The sequence below is a fragment of the Pogona vitticeps genome, chromosome 1 (assembly GCF_051106095.1).
Source record: "Pogona vitticeps strain Pit_001003342236 chromosome 1, PviZW2.1, whole genome shotgun sequence".
Taxonomy (NCBI): domain Eukaryota; kingdom Metazoa; phylum Chordata; class Lepidosauria; order Squamata; family Agamidae; genus Pogona; species Pogona vitticeps.
Window position 1 is genome coordinate 253,814,027 of NC_135783.1, and position 26,662 is coordinate 253,840,688.

The 26,662-nt window shown below is 40.9% G+C and overlaps 1 protein-coding gene across 6 annotated transcripts in view; it reads left to right on the forward strand.

The window, feature by feature from the left end:
* Positions 1 to 26,662, forward strand: part of TSPAN4 (tetraspanin 4) — a 744,385-nt gene that overhangs the window by 360,458 nt on the left and 357,265 nt on the right. The window lies entirely within an intron of this gene.

Consider the following 26,662-nt stretch of genomic DNA (forward strand, 5'->3'; position numbering starts at 1 on the left):
TGGTGGTCCGGTTTGTAAATGCATTTCAGTGGGATGTAGCAGTCCAGATTTGGTCCTAGTTTCAAAATTATGAGCAGCAGGGGTGGCTTAATGTGCAGAGTCATTGGTTCTCCCTTTTGGAATATATAAATGCAACTTACCATGCATGTATGTGTATACAAGAATGCTAGAGTTGTATACAGTAATTTAGAAATTGGAAGTTCTGTAACCAATCATATTCTGTCTGGTATTAACAAATGGATGTTAAACAGGTTAGCTGCCAGATAGATAGAAAAAGAAATGAACATTATTCAGTTAGTTGTCTGTTAGAGATCTCTATTAGAAGTGTAGTCTGTATACTGCAGTCTGCTTGTCTGTTACTATGTCTGTTAAGAAGACTAGTTACATACTTGTGCTTGACAGACTTATAAAAGTTTTATAAGTCTGTCAAGCACAAGTCTGTAACTAGTCCAGATGTTTCAAATGTTTTATTCTGCATATATGTTTTACAGTAAGCGTTCTTAAAGTTTTTACCAAGACTGTGTGAATATTATTTTCACATAAGGCTGGCCCTGGTGAGCTACATCTGAACTGGAACACAATATTCATACTATGTGTTTTTTAATACTACACGTGGCCCGCTGTGTACAAGCTCTCATACATTTTTCAGTAACCCCCATTGCACCTGCCACATATATTAAATTGTGTGTTTCCCCTCTGTCTTCGAAGCAACATGTTCCACCATGAGAGAAATTGCAGCAACTACCCTTCTCATCATACCTTGTTTCTGAGGACCTCCTCAGAACTGGCATTCTCATACAATAGCATGCACAACTTCAGAGGCAAGAGGGCAAAAAAAAAAAGAAAGCAATTTCATGTGTGTATAGTAATGGCAGTTATCCTGAGTCTGTATTAAGCAACAGAGGATTGGGGTGTTTGCTGTCCCCAGTGCCCTGCCGCCTGAAGTAACATCCTCAGTACCCCTGTTGATAAGGCTGGCCCTGGTGAACAACATTGAAACAGGGAAATATAATGAAAATGTCGAGTGACTGCAATGTAGAAAACATGAGACTAGACAGTAAAATTTCCAGTAATGATTTGCTGGATAACAGAAGACTGTGTTTAAGTTGTAGTTTTGTATCAAAGACTTGGGTGCCCTTACTTGTGCACTTAGGTCTCATAACTAAGCTGTCTTTAATGGGTGAATTTTAGGAATTGTTGACAATTCAGAGAAGAGCCTTGACAAATTTGAAAGGAATAAGGATATTGAAAAGGGGATCTGCAAAGATGTTATGGTAGAAGAGCAGCCAAAGAAAACAAATCCTAAAACAGTTGGAGAAACCTGGGTAAAACCCGATATCTCAATATTGATCCAGTGGCTAGGTAGCTGGTTTAGGTATCTGGCTGCAGAGCCAGAGTTGAGAGTTCAGTACCCCATTGTGCCTTGTAGGAAAACAGTCAGCCATGGGCAAGCTGCACAGTGCCAGGGCATCACTAGAAGAAGGGAATGGTGAACCACTTTTGAGTATTCTCTACCTAGAACATCATGTGGAGGGTTGTCATAAGCCAGAATCAGCATGACAGCTTGCAATTATTACTATTATTGATCCATTGAACTAGCATTACCAATATAGAGGAGAGCAGTTTATGCCATATCCATTTAAAGGAAATATGACAAAATAAATAGATTTAAATTTGGAAAGTTAGATCTAGTTTGAGTGCTGGAAAGAATCTCCCTGACCAGGTTTAGCCTGCTGAGAGTCTCTGTGCTGATGCCAGCCACTGCCAGGCACAGAGATAAAATTCATGCAATCTTGTTCAATGATCCAGAAAGTGTTTTTTTTCTTATGAGTCCATGATGACATGCCCTGCAGGACTGGCAGCGTGGACTCTATCCTTTATTTCCCTGGTTGCCTATATTGTCTGAAAACTAGAACAAGCAGGTTGGCAGGATTCTATTAGATCTTGCATGCACCACACTGATATTTGGCACTGCCATCACAATCTGCCATTATGTGAGGGTAGAAGCATAGGATAAACTCCAGTAGAAGAGACTATGTGTGAGGGACAGATCTGTGATTTTCTGTAGTGCAGAAATACGTTCAGTCCTCAAAACAAACACATATATGAATTGCAACAGAGACAATTTATGGAGCATTGAGCATACAGAATCAGGGACGACTGGTCACTTGCCAACCCTGAAGATGGCTCCTACTTCAGAATGGCTGATACATTATATGGCAGTTCCATGGGTCTGCTACTTGTTGATTTGTGCTTTTTTGTTTTTATTGATCGTCTGAAGGCAGTGCAGTCATGGCAACAATGTATGTTAACATAACTTTACTGACACATGATATTTCCATTGCTTTCCTCTTTTAGAAATAGGAATCTGACAGAGCATTGCAGAGATAGGGGTTAAGAATCTTCCACACAGCAGTTCTGTTGAAGGGCAGAGATGATGATGTGCTTCCCCCCCCTTCCCAGTGACACTGTTGTTCTACCCAAGAATTTTATCGAGAATCCCATGACACGCGAAGCTTTGGTAGTTGCAGTGTGGGTGTTTCACCTGTCCCAGAGTATTCCTATTAATATCTAAATTGGAAAGAGTGGGTGGTGGCTGTGGAATTTGTTCATTGTTTTCTAGACACCATTAGTACTGTGTACCATCAGCGTCTGTAGAAGCTTGCTCAGATACCAGATGCCACAACATTTCCACAGAAAACTGCAATACACTACATCTTCTCATCTTTCCAGCAGTCTTGTCAACCAATAGTATATTGTCAATTTTGTAGAATAGTAGTGGCACATGCTTATTTTTGAGCACAAAAATAATTCAGCAGTTCCTCCATTTTACATAGCCAGATGTTTGAAAGTGTCACACATACAGTGCCAGTGGCAGCAACAACTCTCAAGCCAAGGTCGTGGATATAGTGGTAAGGCTAGAAATATTATTCAGCTTGTCTTCTAACCTTAGGATCTACAATCCAAAAGGTTAACTTTTCCATTATGTTCTGCCTCCCAAAAGGCATTCTGTATACATTATAGTTGGACAACCAGAGGGTCTTCAAGCTGTGACCAAAGCACATTCATTGTGTCAACCTCTTGCCATCACCAGTAAATTTTTAAAAATAACAAGATACAGTTATTTCCATCCATACTGATATTTAACCACGTAGTTTATAAAAAACTGAGGGTAAAAAAAATCAAAACCAACAAGAAAGTCCCAATATAACACAGCTAAAGGCTCTTCAGTTCAATGTATTCACGAAGGCTTTCACGGCCGGGATCTAATGGTTGTTGTGGGTTTTTCGGGCTCTTTGGCCATGTTCTGAAGGTTGTTCCTCCTAACGTTTCGCCAGTCTCTGTGACTGGTGTCTTCAGAGGACAGCACTCTGTGCTCTGGTGTAGTTTGCTTGGGAGTTGAGTATTTATGGCTGTGAGATAGGCTTTTGTCCTTTTCAGGAGATGGGTGATTAGGGTGTCTTGTTGTGGGTGTATTGTTGTGATAAGGAAGAGAGATTATCTGTCACTGTGATTGATGGGTGTCATTAGCTGGTCTTTTGTGTGTAGTGATCCCCGGTCCTTGTGGCTGGGTAGAGTTTGTTGACCTTTTGCACACTGTATTTTTGAGAGCTGGAAGCCAAGTTTTGTTGAGTTTCAAACTTTCCTTCTTTTTGTTGAAGTTCTGCTGGTGCTTGTGGATTTCAATGGCTTCCCTGTGCAATCTGACATAATGATTGCTGGTGTTGTCCAGTATTTCAGTATTTTGAAATAGAATTTCATGTCCAGCTTGTTTTAGGGCATGTTCAGCAACTGCAGATTTTTCTAGTTGTTTTAGTCTGCAGTGTCTCTAATGTTCTTTGATTCTGGTGTGGATGCTTCATTTTGTGGTTCCAATATACACCTGGCCACAACTGCAATGTACAGTGGTACCTTGACTTGAGAACGTCCCTACATAAGAACGATTCGAATTAAGAATAGCTCCATTCGAATAAAGTTGTTTCAACTTGAGAACGGAGCCTCGACTTAAAAACCAAAAAAGAGAGGAAAAAAACACTTTTCCTGCCCTTTTTTTGACCTAACTTCATCTTAGGTCAAAAGAAGAAGAAAAAATAAAAATCGCCCCCTAGTGGTAGATACGGATTAACCAGCTTTGCATTAGTTCCTATGGCAACTAATGCTTTGACTTAAGAACAGCACCTTGACTTAAGAACAAAAAACAGCCGGAATTGATTAAATGGTTTTCAATGCATTCCTATGGGAAATGGTGCTTCGACCTAAGAATGCAGTCCCAATACGGATTAAGTTCTTAAGTCAAGGTACCACTGTATCCGGTATATTCCTACAGTGGTGAGGGGGTCCCTTCTGTCCTTTGCTGACCATAACATTTGTTGTATTTTTGTGGTGGGTTTGAATAATGTTTGTAGGTTGTGTTTTTTCAAAAGTTTCTCCATGCAGTCTGTGACCCCTTTGATGTATGGCAGAAATACTTTATTTGTGGGTGGCTGTTTTTCTTCTTCAGTTTGTTGCTTTCTTGGTTTGATGGCTCTTGTGATTTCATTTTTGGAGTAGCCATTTGCCTGTAGGGCCCAATTCAGATGGTTCAGTTCAGTGCTGAGAAACTGAGCTTCACGGTTCTGATTTGCCCGGTCTACCAGTGTTTTGATTATGCCTCTTTGTTGCTGTGGGTGGTGGTTGGAGTTTTTGTATAGGTACTGGTCTGTGTGGGTGGGTTTTCTGTAGACCTTGTGTCCCTGTCGGAGGTCAGTTTTGCGTACGACCATGACATCTAAGAACAGGAGTTGGTCCTCTATTTCTTTTTCCATGGTGAATTGTATATTTGGATGGATGGTGTTGAGATGGTTGAGAAAGTCTTCCAGTTTTTCTTCACCATGGCTCCAGATTGCAAAGGTGTCATCCACATATTGGAACCAGACTGTGGGTGTGAGGGGTGAACTCTTCAGTTCACTTGATTTAAATGCATTTAATCCTGTTCTATATTATGGCTGATAAATAAAACAAATTCTTATCAAAACTCTAGAATATACTTTATCAAGTTGTTGGAAAGACTGCATAAAAAGTAAGACATTATCTCCACAGGTGGTAGTCTTGTGACAATATTTTCCAAAAGAAGTAGTCTTCCAGGCAATTAGACAAATACTATAATTAGAGGTAAATGAAAAGCCTCATAAGCACCTTATTAGGTTGTTTTAAAGAATCTGTACCAGATAAATATAAGTAATTAGTGGTTAATTTTTTAGTAGTAGTTAAAATGTGAAGTATTTGTTGCTATTGCCATGCTTCATCAACAAAACAATCTGGAATATTTAGTGCTTTATTGGGGCCTAGGTAAACATGGTGAAGGGGTAAATATCCCAGACATCTCTATTGTATATTTGGGTGGATGCTGTTGAGGTTTCCCCCTTCATGGCTAACAGTGGCGTCACTGCTGCTGCTGCTGCTGCTGCTGCTGCTGCTGCTGCTGCTGCTGCTGCTGCTGCTGCTGCTGTTGTTGTTGTTGTTGTTGTTGTTATGATTTGGCTTAGAGCTGTAGTGCAGGACAGAAAGTTAATTGCAGTCCAAATACCCTACCCCATAGCAACTTTTAACCCCCCCCTCACTTAGTGATGTTTTCATGTGTTTCAGAAATCACTCCTAATCCTGAGCACCACTGGTTTAGAAACATAAGGATTTTTTGTAACCACCTGTCAAGGTAAATGTACAGGCCTGAGGAGAATAAGGTGTATTATGAGCAGCCATAATGAACAGGTGTGCTGTAATGCTGAATCACAATGACTCATGAAGTGTTGACTCATGTATGATGCAATGTCTATCGTGATTGGACACAGCCAGATGTATGTAAGTATACATGTGTGCTCTGTACAGTAGATGTATCTTCTTCCTGATGAGTGTCATAATGTTATGCTGCTGGTCTACATTTCTGTATATATCTTGTAAATACATGTCTGGTGCTGGAGAAGCTGCTTGTGTGTGTGTGATTCATTTTACCACCTGGACTAGAAGTCACTCTGCTGAATTCTGCTGAATTTCTGTGTATTTGTGCTAACACCACCTGCTATTTGTTTGTAACTCCTGTTTTAATTTCCCGAGCTATACTTAAATATTAATTGTCATTGTCTTCACCTGTCATGTAAAACATCCTTCCCCATGCTCTGGCCCCATTCTGGACCCCTCCTTCCATTTCCTAGGCTGCTCTTTGGATGAAGTCGAAACAGACTTGGATGCAGTCATGTATGAGCCCTTCCAGTCCTTAGGACATGATGCAGACACCTAACCAGGGAGTGTTTCAGGCTTGAAATGCCTTTAAGACCTGCACCTATCACACACACCACACTCCAGAGCTCTTTTGTAACCTGAGTGGCTGGAATTTTGATGTTGATATAGTGTTTGATGACAGAGTGCTTTTTCACCTCTTATCCTTCAAAGCACTGAATGAAGAACAGCTTGCGACAGTGCTGCATGTGTGCCTTTTAAAGTGCTGCATCTTGTGTAGCCATTATAAGATGGAGGGCAGCAGTGTGGGATAGTCACCACTGCAACAAAAGCTCTCTCTCTTCCCTCCCTCCATCTGACACACCACATACAGACTGGGTAGTCTCCTGTTATCTGTTTGAGCGGCCCCAGGACTATATAGTACTGTGCAAAGGGAAAAAGTACTAGGGGTTTATATCGAATTGTGACGTAGAAAAGGCCCTGCTGTATTCAAGGCCTAACCAAAAGCCAAAATTACTGTGAATGCTTTCATTTACACAAAACTTTATTTGCTTTTGGTGTGTATCAAATAAACCTGGCTGAATAGCTCAGATGATTTAGGTACCTGGCTGTGAAACCAAAAGTTGATAGTTTGATCCCCCGCTATGCCTCCAGAGAGAAAACGCCTGCCTGTATAGTCTTGAGCAAGCTGCACCGTCCTAGGATATCTCTAGAAAAAGGGAACGGAACCACTTCTGTGTATTCTCTATTTAGAAAACCCTGGAAAGGATTACCATAATTCAAAATTGACGGTACACAGTTATTTTAATTAGGCACCAAATGCAAGAAGTAGCAAAGCAGAAGCATATTTACTTAACTAGTATTATGCCTCATAAGGGTCACTGTGAATTCATCACAAAGCTTCATTAAGGAAAATGTTTTGTTTTATCTAAATGAGTGTAGTTATCTTTAATGCTTGCTTTATTAAGAACCCACAGCAGTACTGTTGCTGAGCACTTTCCCCCTTTGTCCTTGGAAAGCCAGGAGTCTTCTTGCCAACACTGATTTAGTTTCCTTGAAGCTATTTCAGATAACATGCTGCTTTAACATACAAAGTGCCAGTTAAATTCCTATCTTGGGTCAAACAAATCTATGAAGTACCACTCTGTTTTTTATAGCTAGAGGTGGAGATCCTTCACTGACTCCTAAGTTAGTGTTTACTTCTAACATTGTCTTGTAAAGCCATATCCTCCAGCATTTCCCAGATGAAAACAGGGTGTTGTGTTTTTTTAAATTGTCTTCTTAAAAGACCCCTCTTCTCCCCAGATCTTACACATTGTGAAAGTATCCCTTTGCCTATTGTTCCCCATTTTTGTACAGCTTCTTGTTTTCTGAACCAGGAGTGTCAGTTGACTGACTGTAACAGTTACCTTAAAGCTGCGTTTCATATCTATTCTCTCTCTCTCTTTCCTTTTTGGCCTCAAGGCTGAAAAACAGCATATATGGGAGAAATGATGTTCTACTGACTGCTGTGTGATGCAACCCATTGCTGGCAGCAGAGGTGCTGAAGAGCAGGGGATGCTTCTGTGAGTGTGTGTGTTGTCTCATCTAGTTTGAACACATGTCAGTCCCAAGCATCTCACCCTCTCCCGTCCCACCTCACTGTTTTGAGACATGTGCTCTTTCATCTATTTTCAGCCACCATTTCCAGTGTAAAACTCTGTTATGGATTATGAGCTAAGGAACCCATCATGTGAGATGTATGCGCTCATCGTTGCATTTTCTGCCCGCGCAGCTTTGTCATAGCTAATAGCTAAAGAGTCTTACTCTGGCAACGGATGGGGGTGGGGTTGAAAGCAACAAAATCTTCATTCTCATTATGGGCAGCTTTATCTGCTAGAGTGTGAGTTAATGGAATATTAAGTGTAGAAGATGAGCTTTACTTGAAAGTGAATAATGAGTGGGAATTGTGAACAAAAGTCTATTGCATTTCTAAAGTTGTAAGCAGAACTGAAAGTTAATGCCATTATGAAGAAAGTTCAGCTGGGAATCTATCAAACAAAGATGCTTGGTAATCGTTCTAGCTTCAGTAATATAAGGCCACATAAAGGATTTGCTTGGAAATCCGAGTGTCATAAATACAGATGGCAGGTACTAAAACAAATTGTCTCGTAAAGAGATGCTATAAGGCAAGAAGAGGGAACACAAAGTCCTGCAGTTTGTGGTCCGATGTGAGACTGGAGCAGAAGTAGCCAAATCTCCCCAATCTCTCTTCCTACTTTTTCTAGAGCAATATTGGAATTGTGTGGGAAAAAATAAATCTGTGTATCTATGTGAAGTGAAAGAGATCCACCTACTGTATTTATGTTATGGGGTTATCACATGACTGAACTGTGATGCATCACTATCATGTCATATCACAAAATTTGGGTAAATTAGCTACGACTGTTATCCTTGCCTTCAGGGTTTCTCCTCCTCCCATTCCTTCCCACTCCACTATCTATTGGCTGGGTGATGTGAAGCAAATTGTATGCCATACACGTCTATCCGGAGGGCTTCTCTAAAATTAAGTTAAAATATTGTTCCTTGGCTGACTGGATCTGATTCTATGATTCTGGCTATTAACATTTCCAAAAGACAGAAACTAGGTATATATTTCCCTTTGAATAGTTTTATGCTTCTTCCTATTGCTTTTTCCTGCCTTTTACTACTGGACCTGTATAAAAGCCTGTGAAACCCAACCTGTCTCCCTTCCAGCTCCATGTTTAGCAGGAGGAGGGGGAGAGAAGCCTTCCCTCTTACAAAGATCCCCTGCCCAAACCAGCCATCAGTTTAGTTGGAGGAAGGAGAGGTAGAATGATTAAATGACACCCTCTGTCATGGGACCTGTGAACTGGAGGTGGGGAGGTACTTTTGTCCCAGTCCCCCTGTTATTACTCTTTGGTGTGCTATGAGATAGAGTGGCTTGGTTTTAGCTGAGCCTTTCTTTTTCTGCCATTCAAATGACCATCCCTGTCATTTGAAAGGCAGCATCCGTGTATGTGTGTTTGGAAAGGATGGAGAGAAACACTGAGCTTTCCTTCCTTCCTTCCTTCCCTCTGTTTTCCTTTCTTTTCCCTGAAGGAAAGAAAGAAGCAAATTTTTGTTCTTTCAGCTAACAATATATGCAATAGAGACTGCTGATGGGGCGTGCATAAGAATACTTGCCCTCCCTATGAAGCTTCGTTTTTTGCTATAATTAAGGATGCTAAGTTGGTCATCAGCTTCCAATATCCAGGCCTCGCATTCTGTATTTAAACCCAGAAGTTGTGCAGCTGGGATAAATTAAACCGAAAGTACATTTTTCATTTCTTTGGAAATATTTCTAACATACTTAGGTGATTATGTGATAGAGAATGAAATCTAGGAGGCATCCGAAGGAGATTCCCTTGTAATGATGGATGATAATTGACTGTATAATGAATTTTCCCCCAGAAACAAGCATAAACAGTAGCATTTCTATGATGGTTCTTGTGCACCTCTGCCTGCCTCCGCACAGCTATCTTCCCCCTCCACGCAGCGATTGCCTTAGGTTCCGGTTGCAACAGAACCTTGCATGTGGATGTGTGTGTGTGTGTAGTTGTGCACATGTGCAGGAGCAAAGTTGTGCATATGAGAGGCAAAGCCCTGCCTAGCAGAGCTGGAAATTAGAATATGTTGATTTCCAGATATCCTAATTGACTGCTGTAGGAAATGGTGCTGGCGGAGACTCTTTAGAGTCTCCTGGACTGCAAAGAGAACAAACCTATCCATTTTGAAAGAAATCAACCCTGAGTGCTCTCTGGAAGGACAGATCCTGAAGCTGGGGCTCCAATACGTTGGCAATCTCATGAGAAGAGAAGACTCTCTGGAAAAGACCCTGATGTTGGGAAAATATGAAGGGCAAGAGGAGAAGGGGAGGACAGAAGACGAGATGGTTGGACAGTGTCACTGAAGCTACCAACACGGCCAAAGAGCCCGAAAAACCCACAACAACCATCAGATCCTGGCCGTGAAAGCCTTCAAGAATACTACCAACATGAATTTGACCAAACTCCGGAAGGCAGTGGAAGACAGGAGGGCCTGGCGTGCTCTGGTCCATGAGGTCACGAAGAGTCGGACACGACTTAACGACTAAACAACAAAAGGACAGATCAGAAGGGAAATGAGTAGGCACTTGTGGAATTGAGCTCAAGTGGTACTGTCCAGAAGCAAGTGGAGGATATGAGCATGGCAGAGCCAATTAGCAACAGTGGCCACATTTGTTACAAATTTAATTTCTAGACAATATAAAGAGGGAATATAATATGGGGGGGGGAAATCTAAGGAATTTCAGCACAGTCATATATGACAAAAAGAAGAAATTTTTCCTGGCCAATAAAAAAATTAAGGAATTTAGGAAAAAAGGAATTTGAAAATAACAATTGAGAGGGTCAGATTTCTTCAAAGTGCTTGGGAGCCACTTCTGATCAGTACAATCGAGGCTCAGCTAGAATACATTGAGAAAGGTAAGACACAGCCTAGAAGGCTGCCAGCGCAATCAGCAACTCATGTGAAGGGAAGGATTTCATGAGGAAATTTGCCTTTAGAAACTCGAAGTTTTGCCTAAATGAGGTGAAGAAAAAGGGACATAGTTCTTGAACAGTTCAGGATGCAAAAAAGGATTTGGGAAAATACATTGCTAGCAGTGTCAAAGTCTGCTGTACTGGATTCTTTAAACCCTGTGGATATATGGTCAAATTTATGAATTCTAACAGTCTGGCCACTACATTTTGGACCTGCTGAAGTTTCTGTAGTTTTTCCAATGGCAGCCCTAGGTAGAGATCATGACAGTAGTCTATTTTTGATATTGTTGTTGTTGTTGTTGTTTAGTCGTTTAGTCGTGTCCAACTCTTCGTGACCCCATGGACCAGAGCAGGCCAGGCCCTCCTGTCTTCCACTGCCACCCAGAGTTGGGTCAAATTAATGTTGATCACTTCGATGACACTGTCCAACCATCTCATCCTCTGTCGTCCCCTTCTCCTCTTGCCTTCACACTTTCCTAACATCAAGTTATTTTCCAAGGAGTCTTCTCTTCTCATGAGATAGCCAAAGTATTGGAGCCTGAGCTTCAGGATCTGTCCTTCCAGTGAGCACTCAGGGTTGATTTCCTTTAGAATTGATAGGTTTGTTCTCCTTGCAGTCCAGGGGAATCTCAAGAGCCTCCCTCAGCGCCACAGTTCAAAGGCATCAATTCTTTGGCGGTCAGCTTTCTTTATGGTCCAGCTCTGGTTTTTATACATCACTACAGAAAAAACCATAGCTTTGACTATTTAGACTTTTGTTGGCAAGGTGATGCCTCTGCTTTTTAAGATGGTGTCAAGGATTGTCATCGCTTTCCTCCCAAGAAGCAAGTATCTTTTAATTTGGGGGGTGCTGTCACCATCTGAAGTGATCATGGAGCCCAAGAAAGTGAAATCTGTCACTGCCTCCATATCTTCCCCTTCTATTTGCCAGGAGATGATGGGACCAGTGGCCATTATTTTAGTTTTTTTGATGTTGAGCTTCAGACCGTTTTTTGCACTCTCCTCTTTCACCCTCATTACAAGGTTCCTTAATTCCTCCTCACTTTCTGCCATCAGAATGGTATCATCTGCATATCGGAGGTTGTTGATATTTCTTCCGTCAATCTTAATTCCGTTTTGGGATTTCTCCAGTCCAGCCTTTCGCATGATGTATTCTGCATATAAGTTAAATAAGCAGGGGGACTATATACAGCCTTGTCGTACTACTTTCCCAATTTTGAACCAATCAGTGTTTCTGTATCCAGTTCTAACTGTTGCTTCCTGTCCCACGTATAGGTTTCTCAGGAGATGGATAAGGTGGTCAGGCATGCCCATTTCTTTAAGGACTTGCCATAGTTTGCTGTGGTCCACACAGTCAAAGGCTTTTGCATAGTCAATGAAACAGAAGTACTGTAGATGTTTTTCTGGAACTCTCTGGCTTTCCCCATAATCCAGCGCGTGTTAGCAATTTGGTCTCGAGTTCCTCTGCCCCTTCGAAATCCCGCTTGCACTTCTGGGAGTTCTCGATCCACATACTGCTGAAGCCTACCTTGAAGGATTTTGAGCATAACCTTGCTAGCGTGTGAAATGAGTGCGATTGTCCGGTAGTTGGAGCATTCTTTGGCACTGCCCTTCTTTGGGATTGGGATGTAGACTGATCTTTTCCAGTCCTCTGGCCACTGTTGAGTTTTCCAAACTTGTTGGCATACTGAATGTAGCACTTTAATTTTTGATATTACCAATGTGAGCATCACCTGCAAATGAAGAAAAGGAGAGATAGAGCTGCATATCATCAGCATATTGGTAACAGTGAACCCTAAATCTCCTTACAACTTCTTCCAGCAGTTTCATGTAGATATGTAAAAGCCCATAACAGAGGTCCCAAGGGATGGTGGTCTTTGTGTAGGCAACTGGTTGGCCATTGTGGGAATGTAATGCTACACCAAATGTGCTACTGGTCTGATTCATTTCTCACAGCATTTCTCATATTTATATGATTTCAGAGCCCTGGTAAAACAACCCTCTGCAATTAATGATTAGAGATACCATTGACAAGGCCACATGCCATCCCCTCCAGTATTTTCCTTATGTTTAAAATTGGGGCGGACATGTCTGTATCTCCTCTGTTGGCATTGAAATGTAAACAGTTATTCAAGAGTGTTAAAATTCAGGGCTGCTTCAGAGGAACCCCATTTCCATTTGAATGTCTTCCAAATCTGGCTGAATCAATCTGGCTTTGTTTTGGATGCAGGGTTCATCCAAGCCAAAACACACTCATACTCGGGACCCATGTGGTTTGAGTTTGTAGTGGCTGCTATGCCTAATAAAAAAAAAAAGAGAAACTCAAACCTGAAGACCTTGCTGACAGAGAGGTAAAGCCACTGGTCTTTAAACAGGGTGTGGGTGTGCGCTCATTTGTCATCACCTATGCCTTTACTTTTATTCTCAAAAGGATGGCAGATGGTCCCCAATTCACAAGTGAATTTGTACTCTTGTCTTTACAAGATGAGGCATCTCACATTCAATCTGTGCTGTGAGCTACAGGAGAGACACCTTTCTGTTCATATACTGTACATATCGCTCACCAAGCAGAGTTGAAAAGTTCATCTTCCTTCTTCCTGTCAGGATGTTATCTGTCCTTCTGAACCTTCAGTATAATTACCGCCCCCCCCCCCACATTTCAGACTCCATCTCTCCCAGCTAAACTCACTTTTGATTGCAGCTTGCTTCCCTTCCAACAGTTGCAGCCGTACAGCAAGGTGTCCTTTGAGCTCCTTCGAAGTCACTCTAGCATTGTTCAGCTGTCTGGAAGTGGCACCTGCTGCTAAGGCTACAGATGCACAAGGTGAACTAAAAGGCATCTGTCTATATAACAGACGGCATGACCACAGATACGCAGTATAACAAGTCTTCTGCATTTCTGTTCCCATCTGTCAGATGCTTTTCAACATGAATTTTATACTTTCAGAAGGTTGAATGAAATAGTCCTGCAGAAATCTCATCTCAGTAATGAAATGAAATGAGAAAGAAAGGGGTTTTTTTTGCCCATTTCATTAACATAACAGCCAACTTCAGTTATTAACTTCTGCGTGGAAATATGCCACACTGCAAACAATATATTTTAGCACATACTATACATAATTTAATATACCACTCTCCCTCTGCAGAAAAAAAAAAGCATGATGGGGAAATGTTCTTGCTAGAGTAGCAAACAGAATGGTATGTAATTATCCTAGAGATAGTGAGCCTCAGTTGTTTCATGTTATGTTGGTTAGTGGACGTCAGTTGATCTGGAATATGGAACAGAACAAACTGTGCTATCCATCAACAGGGGTGGGCAAAATGCGGCCTTCCAGATGTTGCTGAACTGCAACTCCCATAATTCTTAGCCCACACAGCCAATAGTGAGGAGATTTGGGCCTGGCCCATACAGTGGGGAATGTTGGGATTTGCAGTTCAGGAACATCTGGAGGGCCACACTTTGCCCAGGTCTGATCTGACAGGATGCTTCTGTTGATTGAACTGGTTCTATTGGTAGAAACAAGAAAATCCTCCCCTGCTAAACTTTACTGTGGATCCCAAAACTACCCTGGAGAGCTGCAATGACAACCTCAGAGGGCCAGTTTTCAAATGCAGAAAGTTGCAGGAGGCAACAGTAGAAAGTTCCACTATACTATTGTATGATGGTAATAACATAGAAGGAGACTAGGCTGATGCTACTGTGAACTGCCAAGTCATTTCTGACTGTGGCAACCCCAGGAATTACTGACGTCCTAAAGATCCTGTCATTAAAAGCTCTGTTCACGTCTTGCAAATGAAAGGCCATGGTTCCTTTACTGACACAATCTATCTCACGCTCAGTCTTCCTCTTTTTTCTGCCTGCAAATTTCCTAGCATTATCCTCGTGGCACAGTGGTTAAACTGCTGTACTGCAGCCAAAACTGTTCTCACGACCTGGGGTTCAATCCCAGGTAGCCGGCTCAAGGCTCACTCAGCCTTCTATCCTTCTGAGGTCGGTAAACATAGAATTGTAATCCTGCTTTTGCACTTTATTCTTTTAGCTTTCTTAATAGTAGTCTCATGCCATTGCTTCTTTCTACCAGTATGTACAGTAATAAGATGTCCCCTGCATATTTTAAATTATTGGTGTTTCTTCCTTCCTTCACCTCAATTTAATCCAGCTTTCCATATAATATATTCTACATTTAATTGAATAGATAGGAAAATAAAGTACAATCTTGGCTGACGCATCCTTCAGTGAGAAGCCATTCTGTTTTCTCCATAGTTCTAACACCAGTCTTGTGTAAGTTACAGATCAAGAAACTTGTATGTTGCAGCACGCCCGTTTCTTTTCTAATGATCCATGATGCACACAGTCAAAGGCTTTACTGTAGACTAAAACACAAATTGGTTTTGTTCTGAAATGGCTTCAGTAGCCAAAATATACTTACAATGTGACCTCTAGTGCCCCTTCCTTTTCTGAATTCAGGCTGAATATCTAGCATTCCTCACTCCCTATAATATACAAACCTTTTCTTGTAAAATCTTGGATATCCATTTGCAAACAAAGCTCCCATGCAGACAAATTGTTGCAATCTTCCATGTCGATTTTTTTTTTAGACTAGAATGTATATTAAATGTTTCCAGTTTGTGGGCCATTGTTGTGTCCTCCATCTTGTGGCATATTCCCATTAAGATTTTGATAAAATCTGCTTCTGCACCTTGAAATGGCTTTATTGGTACCCCATCTATTTCTCCTGATTTGTTTCTTCCCAATATTTTGAGGGCAGCTTTCACTTTGGTTTCTAAATTGCAGATTCTTCATCAATAATTTGTTAAAGGAAACTCAGTCCTGTATTTCTTCTGTATTGTTTCTCAGTGTACCATTTCCATATTCTTTTTATTTTATCATGATCAAATGGTATATTTTCTCTGTTGATCTTTCAACATCACTGATCTTGTTTTAAATTTTCCTTTGATTTCTTGACCTTCTGGAAGACATATTTTGCTCCTCACCCCCTTTGTTGTTGTTCTTTCCCTTTGCAATGATTACTATTATGCAACAGTTCTCCTTGTCCCTATGTAATAGTTGCTGAAAAGTTGCATCAGATTTCTGAACATATTTCTGTCATCTTTTAATTTTGCTTCTTATTTGTTCCTAATAATGTTAAGAGTTTTATCAGTCATCCACTGAGACTTTTCTTTTCTGTTAGCTGGAGGAATGGTCTCTTCCCCCCCCCCCCAATACTTTGATTACATTTCTGGTTTCAATCCACAGTTCTACTGGTTCGTGTACTACTGATATTAGTAGCATGTGTCTGTTATTTACATGGTCTTGAAATCTTTAGAAATGTTACTTAAATTTTGGCACTATGGTTGTTTTATTGGTCATCTTCAACTTTTTCTTTTCTTTCCGTTTTTCTCTTTTTGTGTGTGTGGTATTAACAATTCCTAGTACAACAAGTTTGTTGTAGTCTGCTCCTGGTCTTGTAGCGGGGAGAACACAGCTTCTTCATCTTCTACTTCTAATTATATAAGCTATTTGATTTCTATATTATACTTGTCCACACATAAAATTATCTGTTTAGTTGGTTAAAGCATATACTTGCAATGAACAGTTTGATTGACTTCACAGAATCGTATGTCACTTTCTCATTTTATTTCTAACTCCAAGGCCAAGTCCTCAAAATACTATTATTTCTACTTCTGCGTATGAGTTATGTATGATTATTAACCTCCCCCAGAAAACCCACATAATTTTTTTGATTTTTCCTTCTTTAGCATCTGTAGCTGGAACATAGGTTATGTTGATAGGCTTTCCATGAAGTCTGACTGATATTTTTTTGTTAGGCTTTGTGTTTCAGCTCCAAATGCTTGTGGTACATCATGTTTTGCTGTTATAGCCACCTCCTTTATTCTTAGTTAGTCATTTCAAGAGTAAAAGCATTTTGTAATTACCTGATTGAAAATTCTGTACTCTACTCCAATTTGACTCACTCGCACCAAGTATTGTGATATTTTAACATGCAATTTCTTTTTTGAGCTTAGCTTGATTCCTACTTCTAACAGTTAAATGTGTTGTAATTCTTCAGACTTTCACATCTGCCACATTGGCAGCTAAATGACCTTTGGGCTTAAGAATAGAACTACTTGTATGTATCCTTAGCTCCTCCTTGCTGATTGAGTGCCTTCCAAACTCGGAGTTCCATCTCCCAGCACTACCTCCTATTTTATTTTGGATTTTCTCATCATTGGGTTTTTGAGGTATAAGGCATTCAGAAGTGTTTTACCATCACCTCCTCTATGTTGTACTAACAGGAGTAGACTTGCATATCACAGGTTTCACCTTCTGTTATTTCTGCTACCCTTCTCCACCCCCGTTTCAATTGGAACTATCAATTATCTTCTTCCAGTGCAACCATCAGTTCCTAATGAGGATGGATGGTATCTTTGTCTCGTGTCACAGCTTTGCCCCTTCTCCGGTAGGCAACCCTGTTAGGAATCTAGATTCGTAATGAAGTCTGGTCTCTTGATGAGATTGCACTCTGTGTGCCTGACACACTCAAAGTCTCTCACCCCATTAAGGTGTGCACCGAAGAGTGAGAGAATCCAGGTACATCAGACCAAGAGTCTATTTAACCCAACATTTTATTCATTTAGTGGCCAATCATTTGCAATCAGAAAGAACATTTGTGCTTCCCAGCAACTGATACACAGAAGCATGCTGCCTGTGGTACTGTCAGATGTATATATTTATAATGTCTGGTAGCCACTGATACACCCATCTTCCATGATTTTTTAAATGTCTTTTAAAATCTGCCCGAGTTGGCAGCCATCTTTGCTTCGGGCAACAAATTGTGTCATTCAGCAGTGTAGAGTGTGCCAACCTTCAGCTTTAGTGGGTGTCCCTAGGTTCGAGCAGTATTAGCAGAAATGTTCTTGCGTACCTACTTTCTCTTTACACATACATACTTTTTCTCACTCTCCTTACGAGTCACATCCCATCGCAAACTGATCTCTGCCAGATCTTGTTGTTGGAGACAACTGAGATAAAACATAAATAATAATCTTTATCTAGTTCTCTTAGGAAAAGGGTAAACGGGACACCCTAAGAAAACAATGAAAGTACTAAAACTACATTACAAAACAAACCAAACTGTAAAGGGAATTATAGGCGGCGGCATCTCAGGCAATGGCCACAAACTCAGGCAAGCACACACGGTCTCTGCCTCACTCTGTCAGTCAGCGCCATCAAAGGGTGAAGGGGAGGGAGAGAGACAAAGCTTTATAGAGCCCCATTGATTATAAGGGACAGGTGAGGTCTTTAAGGATATTAACCCACAGTGGGTAGAATGTTACATCTTGCAATATATCAATACTTGTAACCTGTCATTGTAAGAAAATTGTTCCAGCCTCTTGTTCATTTTAATTGTCCTTTTGTGCATTTTTCCCAACTTTGTGGTATTCCTTTTCAGGACCAGTGAACATACATTGCCTTTTTTATAGTAGCATGCCCTGGATCAGAATTTTCAACAAGTTACTACCATAAACCCAAGTGCCCTTTCTTTGTTTATCACAGCCATCTCTGACCTCCATCAGCATTCACATGAGCTTAGGATTTCCCTTTACAAGTATGCCTCATCTTTCCTTTCCTTATGACAAATCTGCTTTGGTACCAATACAGATTCTTAAGGAAACCCATTCTTTACATTTTTCCATTATGATAACTATCAATTTATTCCCTCTCATTCCAATACAGCTAAAGTTACTGGAAGACTTTGATAAATGTCTTTATCAAAAGCTTTCTAAAAGTCCATGCAGTATCCACCGGATAAGTGTGAATGGAATCTGATATTTAAATGTCATGTATGGGGTGAGAAGAATCCAAAGGTCTGACATGAGAAATATGAAGTAAAAGGGTTTTAGGGAAGGGGAGAATACACAGCCATTAAAATCCCAGTCTCTTCGCAGCCTCTTGAAATTGCAGCTTAAATTTAGTACCATTTCAGTGTTCAGAATAATCTTTTATATGACTTTGAGCAGAAGCTACTTTTCCTCTGTGGTTGTGGAGAATATTGCCATTTAAAGAGATGTCAGCATTTCTGAGCAACTAGAAATTGAGGTGTTCTGAAGTTCAGAGCCCAGAATGGCAACGGCTGTGTAGAGTACTGAGGTATATTGAAGGGGGAAAATGTTTTTCTCTCTTTTCTTCAAATATCTGTTTCTAGTCTCAGCAGTGAGTTACGTTTTAAAGCGACTGTTGACGGACACAATTTGGGAGGAACAGATTTCCTGTGGTCTGACAGACATATTCTGTGAGCCCCTCACAACTCCTACTGCAGATATTCTTGTTTAGTAAATATATACAAAAGATTTTATCAGCACATTTTGTACCCCAGCCAAATTTGAACTATTTGTATTTAAAGCTTTACATGAGTGAGGACCCAGACTCACGAAAGAATGAAACCAGTGACAAATTTATTTTATTTTTCCAATAAAGAGTGTGAGAACCCCCCCCTCCATCCCTCCACCATGACAGGACAAGCACTTACAGGAGTAAGGTGTTTCCTTGGAGCAACATAACTTCCTAATGAGCCCACTCGGCTGAACAATAAATTAAAAAATTTCTAGGGTGGCAGGGAGTTGACTTCTTTTACTGGGAAGAGCAGAGCCCCACCTCCTCTACCAGTTCCAGAACCCCATGCCGATGGGCTAAATATGGAGTGCTATGACATGGGCCCTGGAGCAGTGTAGCGTCGGCTCCTTCCCCTGCTACTCCTCTGTAGTCATCACTGGCAGCAGTTGCACCATAGGTGCAATACCTCTTCCTGGAGGCACAGCCAAAATCTGTCCTGACGTGGCTAGGTTCGCCAAGTAATGAGATGCAGAGGGAGGAGATAGAAGAGAAGTAGTGGCTGAATGGCATTGGGTATGCTGACTGGGGAGCCTTTGCTTCTTGCCCCTGCTGCTTCCTTTGCCAGCAGCGTGCTTCTCTCTGGTTCTCCAGCCTTCTTGCCTCTTGTCTCCTTGCCTTGTCTCAGCATACCCATGCTGCCTCCTTAGGAGGCACCAGGAACTTTTCCCGCCTGGTGTCCAGATATCGGTGATGGATACACTGCCAGCTGGCCATTAAGCATTCTGGTAACACCTCTTGGATCTTGAACACCTCCCAATCAACAGTGACCGCCCATCAGTCCACTTTGCTCTCCTCCTTAACTCTCCACCCTGTAGCCTCCAATGTGTCATTTGCGTCCCTGCCAGCAATGCTTGTGGCTTGATGCCTGCCCTCTTCGATTACATGTGGGTTCAGAGGCAGTCGTATCTGTTGGGGACAAATAGGTGATGGCTACCTTTATTGTGCCTTGCTTCCTGGGAGACCTGGCTGAGCACTGTGGGAGGTGCCATGCTGAACCAGATGAATCTTCAGCTGACCCACAAAGGTGCATCATGTATTTTTAAGCAAGCATGTGGACTTGGTATTGCTTACCATAGATCAGTCAGGTCTTAAAAGATTATGAAGATACAGACTCTTTTGCCTTGTAAATTGATATATATCATCAATCCTCAAAAAGGTCCAATCAGACTTTACAATAACCACATTAAGGTGCGCAATTGCCACTGCTAGAAGAGAGAGAGATAGGAATGAGGCGCAAAGCTTTTATCCTACCAGCTCTTTCAGCGGGGGAAACACGACTTTAATCTGTCAACTGCATTCATCTCCCTAGGATTTTCTTCCACACCTAAGAGTTAATGAAAAAGTTTGAGCAATTAGTTTGATACAGAGTTTATTGTGTCAGGTTTTCTAGTCAGTTTCAGATGGCTCTGTCAGATTACAGACCTTGTGCTGGTTCTCACTTGTGTAATTGTTCTTGAATGGCAGCAGCATCGTGATATTTATATGCGCAGGGCCTATGCGTCAAACTCTACAGACAAATTGTAAACATGATGCTTTTCGACAGAGCTGCGGCATTTTCATAAGCAATCAACTTTTTCCAAATGTGTTGGACAACAGCACTTACAATATTTTATTTTAATATTGTTGTTAGCTGCCCAGAGTAGACTTCAATCTAAATGGGTGGGATATTAAATAAATAAATAAATAAATAAATAAATAAATAAATAAATAAATAAATAAATAAATAAATAAATAAATAAATAAATAAATAAATAAATAAATAAATAAATAAATAAAATTATCCTTTGCTGTCAAGACCCTCTGAGGAAGGCTGGAAGAAAGCCCCATCCAATTGAGGCAGAGCTTATATCTGAGGAAACAGGCAGAGCCTTGTACAATAAGATTTCTTGAATTAATCCATAGGCTTAACTGTGAAACCAGTTCACCTATGTAATGGTGAATCTTTAAATGACTCAGAACAAGTGTTTTGTGTTTTGTTTCTGCTATTTTAAATAAATTCAGTGTTTCCCCTCTTTGCCCTTTTTTCTACCTTTTCCCCATCAAACAGAGCAATTTTTTAAAAACATAGAAAGGCAAATGTACAAGAATACACTAATAGCATTTTCTCGTGTTGGGATTTTTCTTCTTCTCATGTCTGTCAATTGTTGTTGTTATTTTAAACTTCCTTTGACAACACTATCTCTGGCCTTGGCAGCTGGTGGAGATCAGAAGGCTCTGGGATGCAGCAAAGGGGGAATAGCGCTCAGCTGAGGAGCTGTCGGGCCACCTTCAAAAATGCAGGCAGGGCCTTTTTCCTCAGAGACATTTACATAGCTGAGAGGCAGCTGCCACAGCACTTGGCCTTCCCATGGACACATAACTCCTGCAGAAATGTGTCAGTGTGGGGGAAAACCACAGCCCTGTTTTTCACACCAAACATTTGGTGGGGCAATTTTTGCTCTCTGTGTGTGATTCGTATGTACAGTAAATGTTACCCTCCTGAGTGTCGGTTCTGTTGCTGGAAATCCTGCAAATATCAGAAGCGAGTCGGAGGAAAGTGCCTCGTAGAGACTTCCAGTGAGCTCATGCTTCAACTTTTTTTTTAAAAAAATTACAGTGTGGGAACTGGCTCTGAGATATTAAAATACAGGTATGCTGGAAATTGTTAATTTTAATTTCTGTTATGTAGCATAGCAGCTTCTTTAGAAAGGTGGCACTTGGTTATTTGCAGCCCATGCCTGATGAGTCTTTGCCTTAGATAAAAATGTCAATAAATACAAAACGGCAGCAACATAGTGAGGAGGGTTTCCCCCTTGATCTCTCAGCAGGCCCCTGTTTCATGCTTTCTTTGACCCGCCACATTTCTGTTGGTGGCAGATGAGCTACTGCTCAAATGAGCTTGCTGTCTTTCTAGGCTGAGGTGATCTCGCTCACAGTCCCCTGTGAAATGCCACTGGCTGCACTTTGCCAGATTGGTCTCCTGGCAGCAGATGTCTGAGAGCAGATTACTTTGTCCTTGGTCTTAGTTCCACCTGCCAAGGTTCTTTCTGATTGCCAGAATAACATTGCATGAGGGAGATAACCCATCCTTCCTGAACAGCAATTCAGGCTGTCATTGACTGGGAAACACTCCAAGGGCAAAGGAACCACAAGTGTGTCTAACCTAATGCTGGCAGTTCTTTCTCTTTCTCTCTCACCTTCCCCCCCCCTCTTTTTTTTTTCCAGAAGGGACAACAGGGAACTATTGGAAGGACTCATCCTTCATGCTTTCCAGTCTTCCTCCATTCATTTGTACGAATCTGTTTCTCTCGAGTTGGCAACTCATCCTTACACAGCCTACCAGGCATGTGAATTATGGGGTCTTACTAAGGTCTGGCTCCTAGTAAAGAGGCTGCAATGGACTTCCAGTTATAGGGCACAAACTGTGACATCCAGCAAAACACAAAGTACAAGTGGCCACAGTCGTCATGGTGATTTTGTTTGCAGCACTTGAATTGCATAGCTCAACATGGTCAATTTTTGCTAACTAATGACATGCTGGCCACATTACTAGAGGCATACCTTTTGCACAATTCAGGACTCAGCATGTAATGCAACTGGCACCTCATTAGTTAGCAATAATTTGGCTTGGTTGGGTTATGCATTTTTACACCTGCATTTGTAAATCACAAACTAGATTCTGTTCAGTGTGTTGGAAGGCTTCGGGATTCTCTTCTGGAGCTGAAAACAGCGCTGACTGACAGGCAGTATGCAGTCTCTTAGTTGGCTAAGCCTCGTCGAAATGCTAGGAGCTTGGCTTTTGCATTATTCAAGGCAATCCTGGAATATTAGGTTTAGAAATTAATGTATTCATTTAATAGTTAGAAATCCAAAAATTAATTCATCCTTATTGAGGAATAGAAGTGAAAACCTTTAGCTTGTTGAGTTAGTGTTATCAGTTTGTTATTTAAATTGTTAGCTTTGAAATACACCGTGAGATATATAGGATTCCTTCAATGCTGACTAGAGATAGGCACAAACCAGCACAATGGTGGTTTGTGATGGTTCATCTGTGTCCAGGAACCACAAACCGTGGTGAATTTTTAAAATAAATTACTAGTTCATGGTTCCTTTGGTTCGTGCCCCTTGCTCTTTGCCCCTGCTGCCCCATTCCTTTGTTTTGTTTTGTTTTACAAAATGCAGTTTTAATTGGCAATAATGGGATGCAATGTTTCTGCTTCTCCCAAGATTAGGCCAGCCCTCTTTACTTCTGAGTGTGTGTTTTCCCAGACTTTACTGAACTATTATTCACCTGTCCATGCTGAAATATTCAACCTAATGAGCACTGGCTTTCCCCTGCCTGTTCCTTTCTCCTCAGTAGACACAGTAACATTTATGCTGTAAATGTTTTATTTCATTATGACCTATGTTTTTCACTCATTTTTATCTGGGGTCTGAGCTCCTGCTTTTTTCTGTAGCATTGTTAAACCATGCTACGATACCACTTAGGATTGGCAACTGTCATGTGTTGCGCATAAGGCTGTTAGAAAACGTCAGTTAGTTCAACATTTGGTTGTCTGCCTACAATAATATTTTAGTTAGGTTGAAAACATTAAGATGGTGGGCAGCTATATTCTCAAATTGTGCTTTACACTGTCCCTGCTAGCTTAGTAAAAATGTTTTTGAACGAGAGTGCAGGTCATTGGGAATGGGTCCATGACCCTTATTGTGGGAGTATTCATACTGGGCCAAGCAGTAAACTCTTCAGTTAAGGAAAGGCCTGAGAATTACATTGCCTTGCTTTTGCTGTCTCCTGTAAAAAAAAAACGGGTGAATTAGAATATGTCTTTTGAGTGGGAATGTATATTCTTTAAAATAATGTGTGTTTAAAATAGATACATCTGTATGTGTGTGTGTTTGTGTGTTTTTCTATCTGGAAACAGAGGTAGTTGCAATAACACACACACACACACACACACACACACACAGAGGAGCATCTTTAGGATGAACAAATTTTAATTGTGTGCAGTGTTTTCTAGACTTCACCTTACACACTTCAGGTGCATCTGATGAACTGAGTTGCAGTCCATGAATGCTTATGCCAAAAAAACCCAAAAACTTGATAGTCGTGAAAGTACCACAAGATCTTGCTTTAGATATATAATGCAGAAAAGCCCTCTGTTATTACTTCCCATTATTTGCTTGCCTCCATTCAAGTGCGTATAAAAGAATTTGGTTCCATAGCAGGAATATTATCCCTTCAGGAATTTATAGACATATATATCATGCTCAGTTTTGCAGTTACATATTCGTTTATGTACAACTAATATTTTTTAAATCTGCATGTGAATATTGCTAACAGTAGTGTCATTTAGGCTGGAAGCCTGACAGACATCGGAATGGTGCTGCCAAGGCCAGGCGCTGATGGGAGCAGATGCAGTGGCAACAAGCTGGGAAGTGAAGCAGTGGGAATACTGCAAAGATAACAAAGGTCTGCCTTGCAGACCTGCACATGCTGACAAATTCAAGCTGTCTTTAGGATTCTAATCAATATAGTATCAAAGAATAATATTTCAAGGCTGTTCAGAACATACTGAGCTAACACACGCTCATGCCCGTTTGCTCCTCATAAAGAAGTGAGCAGCTCATTGGTCTTGCCCTAAGGGATTTTTCCCTCCTGTGTAGTACTTTTGAAAAGAAGAATATAATCAAATAGCAGTGAATGCTAGCACAGGTTGGCTAAAATGCCATCTCGGAAGCTCCCAAATGGCCTCTTTCTTATCATTGCCAGGCTCCATCTGTCTTCTTTGTGAGGCCTTTCATCTCGGCTTCCAATCTCCTGGGTCAAACAACCACTTTACAAGGAGCATGCATTGGAATCAACACTGAAAAGACATTGAAAATGATACACAGCTCCCAGGGCAACGCTGAAGCATATGTAGCAGCACAAAATGTTGCCTGCCACTACGTGGGCTTGTATCAGCTAAACAGCACATTCTTTCTCTCTGATAGTGTTCAAATAGCCCCCAACCGAGTTGTGTATTACTCTGGATCAGAGCTGAAGAGTTTGTGGAAGATTATAAGCCTCGATTCTCTGAAGCAACTCAGCTTTAGAAATCAGTATTCAGGTAGCATTTGATGCTATAAGCTCATTTGATTTCTGAGTGTTTCTGAAAAATACAACTTTGATGTCTTGTGAAATGGAAAGTTAAGACATGGAGGTATCCAGAATGAGTCACCTTTTTTCAAATACCGACATACATCACCTGCCTCCTCAGCTACACGGAGCTGAAGGGAAAGTTTCAAGCTAAATATTTAGCTACAAGTACAAATGAGATACATAGAGAGAGCTAAGGCAATATTGAAGAGTACCAACACATCCCCAACCCCACATACTGTCATTCTCCCTTTGTAAAACAGCTTTGGGAGGAGGCAGTTTCACAAGAAAGGTATGATGAGGAGGAACATAGTGAAGAATAGGACCATATGGGCTGAGCAGCCCCTGCCATGTCCTTACTTTAAGACCTAGGAACTGAGAATTAATTTGAGCACCTCTCCTCATTGCACCATGATTCACTGTCATTTCACCTGGGAAGAAAGGTAAAACCTATGTATATTGATGTTAGAAGTAGTATGTTAAGATTTATTTTTATTTTATTTTTATTTTTTGCTTATAATCAAAAGACAAAAAAAATTCAGAAAATACTCAGGTTATTTGCTGTTGCAGAATTATTTATTTCTTCAGATATTTCAGAAGTCCATACTGGAATGAAGTTGTCCACATAAGAAAGGCAACAGAATATACTGGAGTCACAGATTTACTATTCCTTGGTTTTGGAATAAATGGGCTCTGGACACATGAAGCATATATTTATTCCGAGAAGTGAATAACTTCTGAGAAGGTTCTGGTGACACAGAAAACATTGGATGGGAGAGGAGATGTTTAGGGTGTTCCTTTCCTTCATGAAGTCTCTTTGCCTTCCTCTTGGTAGCTCTGCTTTTAGTGTGTCATAAAGATATTGTAGAGATAATGTGTGGAAAAAAGCTAGTGATTACAAAATGGGGAAGGACTAATACAGACAACAGACCTATTTAAAAAGTCCAACTCTGGATTCCAGTTCAGTTGTTATTTTCCTCTGTCTCATCCTCAGGTTGCAAGCAGACTGATGAAGAGGAGCTACCTCAGTGATTTGTCTTCAGCAAAGCTGAAGCTAAAGTTAAACTCATAGGCAGAGGTAGTTGGTACAGGATCAGAGTTGGACAAAAGCAATTGATGTCAGAGTGATGCCTCTCTATTTGGCCTGGATGCTAGCAGAAAGGGGAGAGGGAGCACCAGTTGTTCTATTTGTTGATGTCTGAGAATGGCTGATTCTGCTTCTAAAACCTTTTGTATTCTCAGGCATGCTTGAATTTAGCTAACTTGCAGCAGTAACTCATTTTATTCAGACACATGATATTGCTGGTACTTTTTTTTTAATCCACTGGCCTCTTTGGTCTTTGTTGTATTTTATAACCTACATTTGGATGGAGTGGA